Source organism: Aotus nancymaae, unplaced genomic scaffold, assembly GCF_030222135.1.
Source record: "Aotus nancymaae isolate 86718 unplaced genomic scaffold, 86718_ANA_hifiasm-v0.15.2.pri h1tg000015l_1, whole genome shotgun sequence".
NCBI classification, from domain to species: Eukaryota; Metazoa; Chordata; class Mammalia; order Primates; family Aotidae; genus Aotus; species Aotus nancymaae.
Window position 1 is genome coordinate 4,003,844 of NW_026988427.1, and position 13,259 is coordinate 4,017,102.

Consider the following 13,259-nt stretch of genomic DNA (forward strand, 5'->3'; position numbering starts at 1 on the left):
GGATTCCAGCCTGGCCGGCCCATCAGGCCAATAATGACAATACCAGCCAAAGGTATAAGAAGCAGCAGCTGGTTTGGAGGGGATGCTGAAGTCTACCTTGAGGATTGCTTTTGAATATTTCTTTTTAAATAGTTCTTTTTGCCTTCCTTTCCTCCCTTACATAAAATAGAAAACACGCTCTGATTCAGCTGCTAAGCCTCTCCCCAGGGGTGTGGTTTGCCTAATAAATTGCAAAATTGACGTATTAATGCTAAGAAGTTAAGTTAAATTAAAATCACAAGAGAGTTTCCAAGGGCTGCTTACCATTTCCTACGTGTCTGTAAGGGAAGAAGGAGGCGTGCACTGGGTGTGGGTAAGACATGAGCCCTGCAAGCTCTGACCCCAGCACAGCCATTGGCACTTGCTACCCTCAGACCTCAAGAAACCGGTAGAGAATAACCCCAAACCACCAAGAGTGCCTCTCTTGGCATGATCTGGCTCCAGTGAAGTTACGAGACTCCCAGGTGGCCTTAAAGAACCCACCTGTGCTGTAGAGAGCAGTGACAGCTGCCAGGCTTAGCCCACCCCTCCTTCACGGATAAATGAGGGTGTGACAGGCCCACCCCTTCTCTGCAAAACAGAACGCCGGGGCTGTTTGGTGTTCATAGTCGCTTTGGGAGTCAGAACCAGGTTCAGGCTCTGTGACAGGACACACAAGCTCTGTCACCTCTGGTCCTTTGGCTCCTCCTGCCTCCCGCCTTGCGCCTCCACAGCCCGCGTAGCCACCCTGCACTTTGCGTGCCCTAGCCAGCACAAGCCTTGCTCCTCCACAGCCCGCGTAGCCACGTTGAGCTTTGCAGTGCCCTAGCCAGCACAAGCCTTGCTCCTCCACAGCCCGCGTAGCCACCCTGCGCTTTGCAGCGCCCTAGCCAGCACAAGCCTTGCTCCTCCACAGCCCGCGTAGCCACCCTGCGCTTTGCAGCGCCATAGCCAGCACAAGCCTTGCTCCTCCACAGCCCGCATAGCCACCCTGCGCTTTGCAGCGCCCTGGCCAGTGCAAGCCTTGCTCCTCCACAGCCCGCATAGCCACCCTGCACTTTGCGTGCCCTAGCCAGCACAAGCCTTGCGCCTCCACAGCCCGCATAGCCACCCTGCGCTTTGCAGCGCCCTGGCCAGCGCAAGCCTTGCTCCTCCACAGCCCGCATAGCCACGCTGAGCTTTGCAGCGCCCTGGCCAGCACAAGCCTTGCTCCTCCACAGCCCGCATAGCCACCCTGAACTTTGCGTGCCCTAGCCAGCACAAGCCTTGCTCCTCCACAGCCCCCATAGCCACCCTGCACTTTGCGTGCCCTGGCCAGCGCAAGCCTTGCTCCTCCACAGCCCGCATAGCCACCCTGAACTTTGCGTGCCCTAGCCAGCACAAGCCGCCTCTGCAGATGTGGATGGCTCCTGGTTCTAAATATTAACTGAGTCCTCTTGACCCCTGGCACTTCCCCCACTTACCTGGAATCTTTCCCTCCCTCCCTACTCCATGGAAAGATGCCTCAGGGCAGAAAGCAAACAGGAAGGACTCTGAACTTACTGCATAACTGATGCTCTCACCGCAGGCACAATAGTGTTCTGCTTTTACTCCCCGTCAATGCCTTAGCACTATACCTCTGGAACTTGGCCATGACCTTGAGGGAAAGGGAAGGAACCCCAGTGAAACGCAGTCTCAAAACAGAAATTAAGTTGTTGGGAAAGCAAGCGTATTTCATGCATGCCTGAGTTTATGGGTTGAGACTCACCTGTGGCACACAGGTATTTGTCTTGGTCTAGAAGGTTCCCACCCAAACCCCAAGTACACACACACACACACACGCACACACACACACTCACACACACAGCTTGGATCATGCCTACATACTTGCTCACCATCCAAACCTCAGCTTCCATATGACCTCCTCCAGAAAGCCTTCCCGACAGAACTCACCCCATCCCCCCATCACCGTGCTGGATTAATCTGTAAGCATTTCCTTACTTCTCTGTCTCCCTCAGTAACCATCAGCTCCTCAAGAACAGGGACGAGATCTCGTTCACCGTGGCATCCCTCACGCTCAGAACAGTGCCTGGCACTTAGGGGGCACCCCACAAATATTTCTTCACTTAAGCAAATGACCACATGGCAGGTGAGGAAGACAGGCCTTGGGAAAGGCATCCTGAGGGAGTTCTTTCTGACAGCAGCAGACAGCGGCATCAGGCCACGCGCTGGGACATTTCTTCCACCTGGCACATGTGAGCCCTTCTTGCCTCTGTCCTGCTGGCTTAATTTGTTCCACTTCTCCTCTCTCCAGAGGGTTCTGGGGAGGAAAGACAGATGGGGAGAAGTGCAAGAGGCATGCCGGCTGGGGCTGCAGGGAGGATTTCGCAGCATTTGGAAGAGACAGTAGGTGGGAGATGAAGCTAGGGTGTCAGTCACCTGGATGGTGACTGAGAATTATAGCAGAGAAATGGCGCTCTATGGACACTGCTGGGTTTGTGTTCACAGGACTTTTCTCACACGGGCACGTTGACCACAGCTTTACAAATGCCACATCCTCTAGAAACCATAGCAGTCAGTTCCTGACTCTTCCTCCCCCTCCTTCTGAATTAGAGGGAAGAGAGATTTCTATTTGCCTGGCGTTCACAGCCCTCCCTGGTTTATACCTGGGTCAGCTCTTCGGTCAATAAACATTTGCTGAGCCCACGCATCCCAGATGTAGAAGGTCCTTTGTTTTCCAACACTCTTCATTTGCATAATATTTCCTTTTAGATACATCACCCTGGTCCCTGAAGTGGACAGCTATTATTTTTCTCCTGCTCAGCCTTTTGGAAACAGCACCTCAGTATTCCTCAGGGGTACCACCCTACCCTACCCCGCCTCACCCTATCCCGTCCCTGTGGATTGCACAGCTGACCTCATTCCCTTTGCCAAGAGCTGTGCACGTGGCCCTGCCCATCAGTGCCCCCAACCTTCACTGGACCCCACCCCACCCACACAACTACAGGAGGGATTTTCTCTTTCTTTCTTTCTTTCTTCTTCTTTCTTTCTTTCCTTCCTTCTTTCTTTCCTTCTTTCTTTTTCTCTCTCTCCCTTCCTTCCTTCCTTCTTTTCTTTCTTCCTTTCTTCCTTTCTTTTTTGAGACAGAGTCTCTCTCTGTCGCCCAGGCTGGAGTGAAGTAGGCATGATCTCGGCTCACTGCTCACTGCAACCTCTGCCTCCAGGGCTCAAGCAATTCTCCTGCCTCAGCCTCCCGAGTAGTTGGGACTACAGGTGCCCGCCACCACGCCTGGCTAATTTTTGTATTTTTAGTAGAGAAGGGGTTTTCTCATGTTGGCCAGGCTGGTCTCAAACTCCTGACCTCAGATGATCTGCCCGCCTCAGCCTCCCAAAGTGCTGGGATTACAGGCTTGAGCCACTGCACCCAGCCCCTCTGTTTCTATTCTTGGGATGGAGGGCAGGGAGAGCCCTCTCTCCCTCACTTCTTTTTTTTTTTTTTTTTTTTTTTGAGACAGAGTCTCTCTCTGTTGCCCAGGCTGGAGTACCGTGGCACGATCTTGACTCACTGCAACCTCTGCCTCCCAGATTCCAGTGGTTCTTCTGCCCCAGCCTCCTGAGTAGCTGGGACTACAGGCCCGTGCCACTAAGCCTGGCTAATTTTTGCATTTTTTAGAAGAGACGGGGTTTCACCATATTGGCCAGGCTGGTCTCGAACTTCTGACTTTGTGATCCACCTGCCTCAGCCTCCCAAAGTGGTGGGATTACAAGCATGAGCCATGGTGCCAGCCTCTCCCTCACTTCTTATTCCCAGCAAGTGGCATATATATGGTAGGTGCCCAATCCATCTTTGAAAAAGCCTGGGATAATGACCTTGGGATAGGGGAGGCCAAGCAGAGAGACGTGCTGGGCTACTGCAGTGGCCAGGGACGGAGATGGCAGTGGTCTGCACTCAGGGGCTGTGAAGCCAATAGATATACCTGGATGGAGGTGCATCTTACCCATCGGGCTGCTATGACGGAATACCATAGGCTGGAGAGCTTATCCACAGCAGGCACTGATTTCTCACAGTTCTGGAGGCTGGGAAGTCCAAGATCAAGTTACAGGCAGATTCTGTGTCTGGGGAGGACCACTTTCTCATAGACGGTGACTTCTCGCTGAATTCGCACCTGGTAGAAGGGGCAAGGAATCTCTCTGGGGACTCTTTTTTAAAGGCACTAATCGTATTCACAAGGGCTTCTTGCTCATGACCTAATCACCTCCCAAATGTCCCATCTCCTAGCACCATTACATGCTGGGCAGTGGGGTAGAATTTAAACATGAATTTGGGGGTGATACAAATATTCAGACCATAGCAGAGAGGATGTATTTTGGTGGCAGAGAAAACAGAATTGACACTGCCTGTGCAAAAATCGTAACTGAGAAAATTATGACAGTGAAAGATATCAGACCTCACTGACCCCATCCCCATCTTGCTTCTGTCCTTGTTCATTCCTGGGCATAGGCTGAACTCGCTTTGAGAAGGAATTTAATGTACAGTTTACATAATAGGCCTTCCCAAAAGGCTAAACTATTCTTGTAAAACAAACGAAAGGCCTCCAGCCATCAAGTCAAGATGAGAGGGGCTGGAATTCTAGTATTACCAGCCATTATTCCGGAGGTCATAAGATTTGTAACTTCCCCAATTACTCTTGAAGGTAACATCACTATTGTGAACCTAAGATCGGCCTTTGGAGATGTCTTCTCAAGTTTTTGCATATCTAACAATGAGATGGCCCCAGCTGGACCTGCCAACCAGTTCTGTGGCCCTCGTCCAGGAACTGACTCAGCAGAAGAGAACAGCTTCGACTGCCTATGAGTTCATCCCAAGTCAACCAATCAGCACTCCCAATTCACTGGCCCCCTACCCACCAATTGATCCTTAAAAACTCTGGCCCCCAAGTTTTCACAGAGACTGGTTTGAGTAATAATAAATCTCCAGTCTCCCACATAGCTGGCTCTGTGTGGATTACTCTTTCTCTATTGTAATTCCCCTGTTTTGACAAATTGGCTCTGTCTAGGCAGTGGGCAAGGCGAATCCCTTGGGTGGTTACAGAATGTGCTGGCAGGTTGAATGGCAGTGGTGGGGGGCAGGGAAGAAGGATGAATGCTACATTTCCCACTTGAGCACCTGTGTGGATGGTAGTGCCAGGGGACTTGGGACAGTAGGAGGGCAAGCTTTACAGGAAAACCCACATGTTATGTTTGGGATACATTTATGGTGGGATGCCTGTGAGACAGTTAAGGGAGGGGTTGTGTAGGCAGCTGGACTAAGAATCTAGAGCTGGAGGGAAGGTCTAGATTCAAGACCTAAGTATGGGGGTCAATAGCACATCAATGGTGCTGAAAATCACAAATGGTGTGAGATCCATTGGAGAGACCGTGTGTGGAGAGAAGACGGGAGCTCAGGACTGCACTTGAGGATCCCCAAGATTCTGAGATCAGGTAGAGAAAGAGCAGCTAGCAAGGATACTGAACTGTGCAGGGGACAGGGAAACCAGGCCAGTGTGGTGGCCCTGAGCAGAGGGAAGAGTTTCTCAAGGAGAGAGAAGTCAACAGTGAAGACACTGCTGAAAGATGTGCTGTGATGGGAACAGAGAAGTGGCCTTTGGATTCACAATAGGACAAGAGCTTTGCAGGGTCAGGCTCAGTGGCTCACACTTGTAATCCCAGTACTGTGGGAGGCCAAGGTGAGATCACTTGAGGCCAGGAGTTTGAGGCCAACCTGGGCAATATAGTGAGACCCCATTTCTAAAAAAAAAAAAAAAAAAATAGGCCAGCCACAGTGGCTCATGCCTGTAATCCCAGCACTTTGGGAGGCCAAGGCAGCTGGATCACCTGAGGTCACAAGTTTGAGACCAGCCTCGCCAACATGGCAAAACCCTGTCTCTACTAAAAAATGCAAAAAATTAGTCAGGCGTGGTGGTGCACAACTATAATCCCAGCTTCTGGGAGGCTAAAACAGGAGAATCTCTTGAACCTGGGAGATGGAGGTTGCAGTGAGCCAAGATCGCACCAGTGTACTCCAGTCTGGGAGACAGAGTGAGATTCTGTCTCAAAAAATAAAATAAAATAAAAATTACCTGGGCATGGTGGTGCACTCCTGTGGTCCCAGCTACTCGGGAGGCTGAGGTGCGAGGATTGCTTGAGCCTGGGAGGTTGAGGCTGCAGTGAGCTGTGATCACACCACTGCACTCCAGCCTGTGTGATCAAGTGAGATCCTGTCTAAAAAAAAAAAAAAAAAGAATAAAATGAAATAATAAATAATTAAAAGCGACCCCCCATTTTCCAAAGCCCTCCTGATGAGCAATGTTGAATCACAACTAAGAACCATTGCTCTAGCACAGAAGTTAACAAACTTGTTTTGTAAGAGACAGATGGTAAAGTTTTTCAGCTTTGCAGGCCGTATAATTACTGGCACACTATGCAATTCCATCATTGTAGTTTGATAGCAGCCACAAACAATTCCTAAGCAAATGGGTGGGACTGTGTTCCAATAAAACTTTATTTAAAAACACAATTGGTGGGCCAGATTTGGCCCATGAGCTATAGTTTGCCGGCTTTGCCCTAGCATGTGTGCTGAGGAGGATCGCCTAAAGAAGGCATTGTTGATGTGAAAGGGAGGAAAAAACGAACAAGGCAGGCTTCCAAGAAAGCAGGAGGGGATCCAGGGCCCCAAAGCTGTGGTGGCTGTGGTGGGGAGAAGAACATTTGCTGCTGTATGGCAGGCAGAGAGAAGATGCAGGAAGGAGGTAGGTTTGGTGGTGGGCATGTGTGACTTGCCCCGGGAGACCTTCTACTGGTCCATGACAAATGAGTGGAAGCTTCATCCGAGAGTGGGGGAGAAGAAGGGCTTCTGAGAGTACAGACAAGGGAAAACCATCCTCTCAGGAACGGGGCAGGAAACCTTCTAGAGAACCATGGTAGGACTGCAGGGCAATGAGACCATTCGAGAATCATAAAACTGAATTGAAAGTGAACTCAGTCAGCTTGCCAGTGGTATTTGTGTCTCCTTCCCTCCCAAATTCATATGTTGAAGCCCAAACTCCCAATGTGATGGTACTGGGCCTTGGGGCCTTTGTGGGTGGCAGACCCCAGGATCTGAGCTAGGGAATCCGGAAAATGATGGCCGCCAGGCAGGATGGACGGTAAGAAGAGGGTAAGGCCAGTTGACTGGAGGGCGAGGACCAGGGAGGGGACATTGAAGAATCCTGAGCAAGTGGCCTGAGGGGTGGAAAGTGGTGGCCAAGAGCTGGGACCTAGACTTGAGACATCAAAGATGAGTCCTCTTCTGAGAATGGCAGAGAATGGTGCGATAGGGGCAGGTGGCTGAGCGGAGGAGCAGGTCACTGGAGGCGGGGAAAGCGTGAAACTGTGAGGCCTGGGGACTTGGGTGGGTCACTGCCATGTGAGTTAAAGTCCTCCCACCCTCCCAGTGAGCTCAAGTCTTCTGTAACTAGCAGGGCGGGGCAGGGGCACAAGGCTGGCAGATGGCACCAGTGACTCAGGAGAGAGCAGCACAGCCAGCCGTCTACGGCTCCCACAGGAGAGGAAGGAACCAGGGATCTGCACATCTGCTCCAGCTCCCAGGGCCCCAGCATGGGAAACGCCTTCCACCTGAGACGCCCAGGGCACCCGTCCCGGGGCCAGCCCATTCCAGGTGGGGTAGGGGATGGAGATGCTGCTCCTCGGAGGAGTGAGGCATGAGGGCCTGCTGAGCTCAGAGGGCACGGGAGGCACAGGCAGGAAAGTGTGGGCTGGGTGTGGGCTGAGGGAGAATGCGCATGGGGATAAGGACGTGGCGGTATGTGTGAGTGTCAGCTGAGGGTGTGGGAATGTATGTGAGTGTGCAAGCAACTGTGAATGTGTCTGTGAGTGTGGGGGTGTGGACGTGTGAGTAATAGTGTTAGTGCATGAATGTAGGCATGTGAGTGTGAGGGTGAATGTGTGTGTGAATGTGTGGGTGGGTGAGTGTCAGTGTGGATGAGTGAGTGTGGATGCGAGCGTGTGGTGTGGGTGTGAATGCAAGAGAAAGAGACAGGAGAGAGAGAATGAGAGGGAGGCAGATGGATAGGACAGATTTGGCTGACGAGTCAGTGAGCGGGGAAGTCCTAAAGCTGCTGGAAGGCCTTGAAGTCTGACAGGTGGGCTGGGGGTGTCCAGGGTCTCAGGGAGTCCTTCCCTTCCTCAACTCCTGTGTACTCCTGAGGCCTCCCCAGCTGAGCGGCGGCTCTGGGGCAGCTGCTTCTCCGGGTTTCTTTCACCTGAGGTGTTGGCATCTTCTGGATTGCAGCTGTAGCTTTTCGTCATTCATTTTAAGAATTGCAGCCAGGTGCAATAACTCATGCCTGTAGTCCCAGCCACTCAGAAGGCTGAGGTGGGAGGATCCCCTGAGGACACCGTGAGACGTGATCACTCCAAGCTGGGCAACAAAATGAGACCCTGTCTCAAAAAAAAAAAAAAATGGCTGGGCGTGGTGGCTTATACTTGTAATCCCAGCACTTCGGGAGGCTGAGGCGGGTGGATCACCTGAGGTCAGAAGTTCTAGACCAGCTTGACCAACGTGGAGAAACCCTGTGTCTACTAAAAATACAAAAATCAGCCGGGCATAGTGGTGCATGCCTGTAATTCCAGCTACTCAGGAGGCTAAGGCAGGAGAATCGCTTGACTCTGGGAGGCAGAGGTTACGGCCGAAATCACACCATTGCACTCCAGCCTGGGCAACAAGAGCGAAAGTCTGTCTCGGAAAAAAAAAAAAAAAAAAAAAAAAAAAAAAAAAAAGACTTGCACAATATTCCATTGATTCAGTGCTACATTATTAATTCAGCATCCCCTATATATATAATACACATTTTCACTGTATGCAGAAATATTCAGTCACCGACAGCACTATCACGCAGGTCCCGAAGCTATCTTTTGGCTCATCCCACGGTTGCTTCCACGGGATAAATTCCTTGAATAGGAATTGTTAAGTAAAAGCTAGGCAAACGTCTAAGACAACAAACCTACGCTGCCAAAATGCTCCCCCAAAGGACTGAGACAATTTACAAGTAAACCAGCAATGTGAGAATAGCCGCTTCTCTTGAATCTCACCAGTTCTGGGAATTATTTATTGCTCATCTCTGATTAGTTAGATACTTTAGATATACGGCATCTCATTGCTCTCGCAGAATACCGTTATGTGATTATTAGCAAGCATACACATTTCGCTATTTGAGTATTGGCTATGTTCCTGTGAATCGCTTTTCCGTGTCTCCTGCTGATTTTGAAGAAAAGCGTCATTGGTTAGTAAGAGTGCTGGTAGAAACGAAAATCCCTTGTTGGCCATTTATGTTAAAAATATTCCTCCAAGTTCATTATTTAACTTTCTATTCCAATGGGGAAATTATGCATTTTCCTATTCCCCAAATCCTATTATTCTTTATATTTAAATCACATAAACATCCTAAGGTAATTATTGAGAATTTATATCTTTCAAATATGAAATTCTCCCAACCAGACACATAATAGCTGTCTCCATTCTTTTTTCAAGTTTTCTTTTTGATTCCTTGTGAATGTTTATTGTTTTCGATATTAGCTACTTTCCACGTTGCAGGAAGTTTCCTACAGGAAGATTTCTACTTCACGGTGGGTGGTGTAGTAACTCAGTTCAGATCAGCCCTCCCACTTAGAACAACTAGAGAACCTGGACAAAATATATAAAAAAAAAATTTTTTTCAGACAGAATCTCGTTCTGTCGCCAGGCTGGAGTGCAGTGGCGCTATCTCGGCTCACTGCAACCTCCGCCTCCCAGGTTCAAGCGATTCTGTCTCAGCCTCCCGAGTAGCTGGGATTACAGGCACCTGCCACCACATCTGGCTGGATTTTGTGTTTTTAGTAGAGACAGGGTTTCACCATGGTGGTCAGGCTGGTCTCAAACTCCTGACTTCAAGTGATCTGTCTGCCTTGGCCTCCCAAAGTGCTGGGATTACAGATGTGAGCCACTGTTCCCTTGGATGAAATATTTTTCTTTTTTTTTTTTTCTTTCTTTTGAGACGGAGTTTCGCTCTTGTTACCCAGGCTGGAGTGCAATGGCGCGATCTCGGCTCACCGCAACCTCCGCCTCCTGGGTTCAGGCAATTCTCCTGCCTCAGCCTCCCGAGTAGCTGGGATTACAGGCACGCACCACCGTGCCCAGCTAATTTTTTGTATTTTCAATAGAGACGGGGTTTCACCATGTTAACCAGGATGATCTCGATCTCTTCATCTCGTGATCCACCCGCCTCGGCCTCCCAAAGTGCTGGGATTACAGGCGTGGGCCACCGCGCCCGGCAATATTTTTTAATCTATATAAAAACATCAGTGAAGCACCCAGCCAGACAGGCCTTGTGGGGCCAGTGTGTGGGGCTGCCTTTCCCTGAGAGCAGCTGCCTGTTCAGAAACAGCAGCCCAGCAGCAAGTAGCAGTGGCAAGGCTAAGACAAGCAGAGCTTCCATGGGTCTCATAAGGACAGAGGGACAAAAAGCGATTTCAGGGCTGGCCACAGGCTGAGGGGAACGCGTGAACACCCTGGGTTTCCAGTTGAGATCCCTCCCTAAGGGAAATTCCCTAGAAATAAGAGGAAATCAGAAATAGGTCAGATTGGCCAGGCACAGTGGCTCATGCCTGTAATCCCTACACTTTGAGAGGCCAAGGCGGGTGGATCACTTGAGGTCAGGAGTTTGAGACCAGCCTGGCCAACAGGGTAAATCCCAGTCTCTACTAAAAATACAAAAAACATAACCGGGCATGGTGGCGCACGCCTGTAATCCCAGCTACTTAGGAAGCTGAGGCAGGAGAATCGCTTGAACCCGGGAGGTGGAGGTTGCAGTGAGCTGAGATTGCACCACTGCACTCCAGCCTGGGTGACAGAGCAAGACTCTGTCTCAAACAAAAAAAAAAGAAAGAAAGAAATAGGTCAGTCTTTAAAAGGATGAAAGCCCACCCTGGTGTCATCTCAATCCCTCTTTAGATTAAGGAGATTTAGGTGGTCTGCCCTCTGTGGAGAAAAATAAGATCTTATAGATATTCAATAATTTTGTTTCAGTCTGCCTTCCTTTTTGACCTGTGATCTAATCTGTAATCTAATACATCTATCTCATACCTTTTCATATGTTGTATTTCCATTTTTATTTAGTTTTTATTTCCATTTTTATTTAGTTCCGAATATTAATATTTCCTCTTTTCTGTTGAGTTCTCTTTTGACCCAGATTATTAAAATTGCATTACTTAATTTCTAAGTAGTTGGGGATTTTCTAATTATCTTTTGGCTGTTGGCTTCTAACATAATTCTCCTATGCTTGGATAACATACTCTGGATTAGTTTGATCTTTTTAAGTCTGTTTTTGCCGGGGCACACGGTAAATCTTCACAAATGCTCTGCGTGCACTTGAGAACAATGGGCATTCTGACATTGTGGAGTGTGGTGTTTGAAATATGTGAATTAGGTCAAGTTTGTTTATCATGTGGTTGAAATCTATTTTCTTTATTTGTTGTCTGCTTCGGTTGTGTTAAAAGTCTTTTCCCGTAACTGTGGATGGACTATGTCCTCCTTTAGTTCTGTCGACTTTTCCTTGATATATTTTGGGGTTATGGCTTTAAGAACATAAACACTTAGAATTGTTACAGCTTCATAGTACACTACAACGTTTATCCTTATGAAATGTCTCTATCCTTAGTAATGCTTGTCTTAAAATCTACTTTTTGGGGTCCTTTCTGGCCCATCCATCACAGGTGGGATCAGGATCAGCCCTTGCCTCCTCCACTTCCACACACTTTCTCATGGTGGCATCCTCCCCTGCAGCGTTTGTTTGTTTGCTTGTTTTGAGAAGGAGTCTTGCTCTGTCGCCCAGGCTGGAGTGCAGTGGTGCGATTTCGGCTCACTGCAACCTCCGCCTCTCTGGTTCAAGCAGTTCTCTGCCTCAGTCTCCCGAGTAGCTGGGATTACAGGCACCCGCCCCCATGCCCGGCTAATTTTTGTATTTTTAGTAGAGACAGAGTTTCACCATATTGGCCAGGCTGGTCTTGAACTCCTGACCTTGTGATCCACCCGCCTCAGCCTCCCAAAGTGCTGGGATTACAGAATTGAGCCACCGCGCCCGGCCTCCCCTGCACCTTTAATTACCCAGGTGACTCCATAATCCCTTTCTCCTTTGGGCCACTCTCCAGAGCACTGTACCCTGCAGCCACTGGACAGCTCCTCCAAGCCACCACCTAGGAACTGAAAACCAACCCTCCATCCCAGCACCTTCCCCATCAGTCAATGACTCAATCTGTCAATCAATCAAATAACAACAACCTGGTCCTCATCTTACATTCTGTTCAGCTGAGACGTCCTGGTTTGTGGAGTCGTGTCGGACCCTGTCTCTCCCTAAACCTCCCTTCCCCACATCCAATCAATCAGCTGAGTGCAACTGGTTTTACCTCCTAATTATATCTGGAAAGTGCTCTCTACTGCCCACCAGAATCCTCGTCCACAAGGCCTCCATCTCCCCTCAGGAGGCTGCAGCAAACCCCGTCACAGATCTCCCTGCTCCCATACCACTTTAAGCTGTCTCATGCAGAGACTGGAGTCCTCCTGCCACTAGGATTCTCACCCTGTCACCCCCAGCAAAGACCCCTCCAATAAAAATAACAGCAACAAAAACAAATTGGCCAGGGGTGGGGGCTGACGCCTGTAATCCTAGCACTTTGGGATGCTGAGGCGGGTGGGTCACCTGAGGTCAGGAGTTTGAAACCAGCCTGGCCAACATTGTGAAACCCTGTCTCCACTAAAGATATAAAATTAGCTCTTCATGGTGGTGCACATCTGTAGTCCCAGCTACTCGGGAAGCTGAGGCAGGAGAATCACTTGAACCTGGGAGGTGAAGGTTGCAGTGAGCCTAGATCACGCCACTGCACTCCAGCCTGGGCAACAGAGCGAGACTCTGTCTCAAAAAATAAAAAAATAATAATAACAAATCTTCCAGCCCTCACTGAGCACTGCCAAGAGCCCTGCCCTGTTCCAGACATGTTACTTGTGCAGATCCATGTAATCATAACAGAAACCCTATGAAGGGACCACTGTTAATACCCCATATTCAAGCAAGAAATTGGGCACAGAGAGCTTAAGCAACTTGCCCAAAATCTCCCAGCTGACCAAGGCAAAAACAAGACTAAAAACCCAAGCAGGCTGGGGCCAGAGACCACCCCCTTAACCACGCACCACC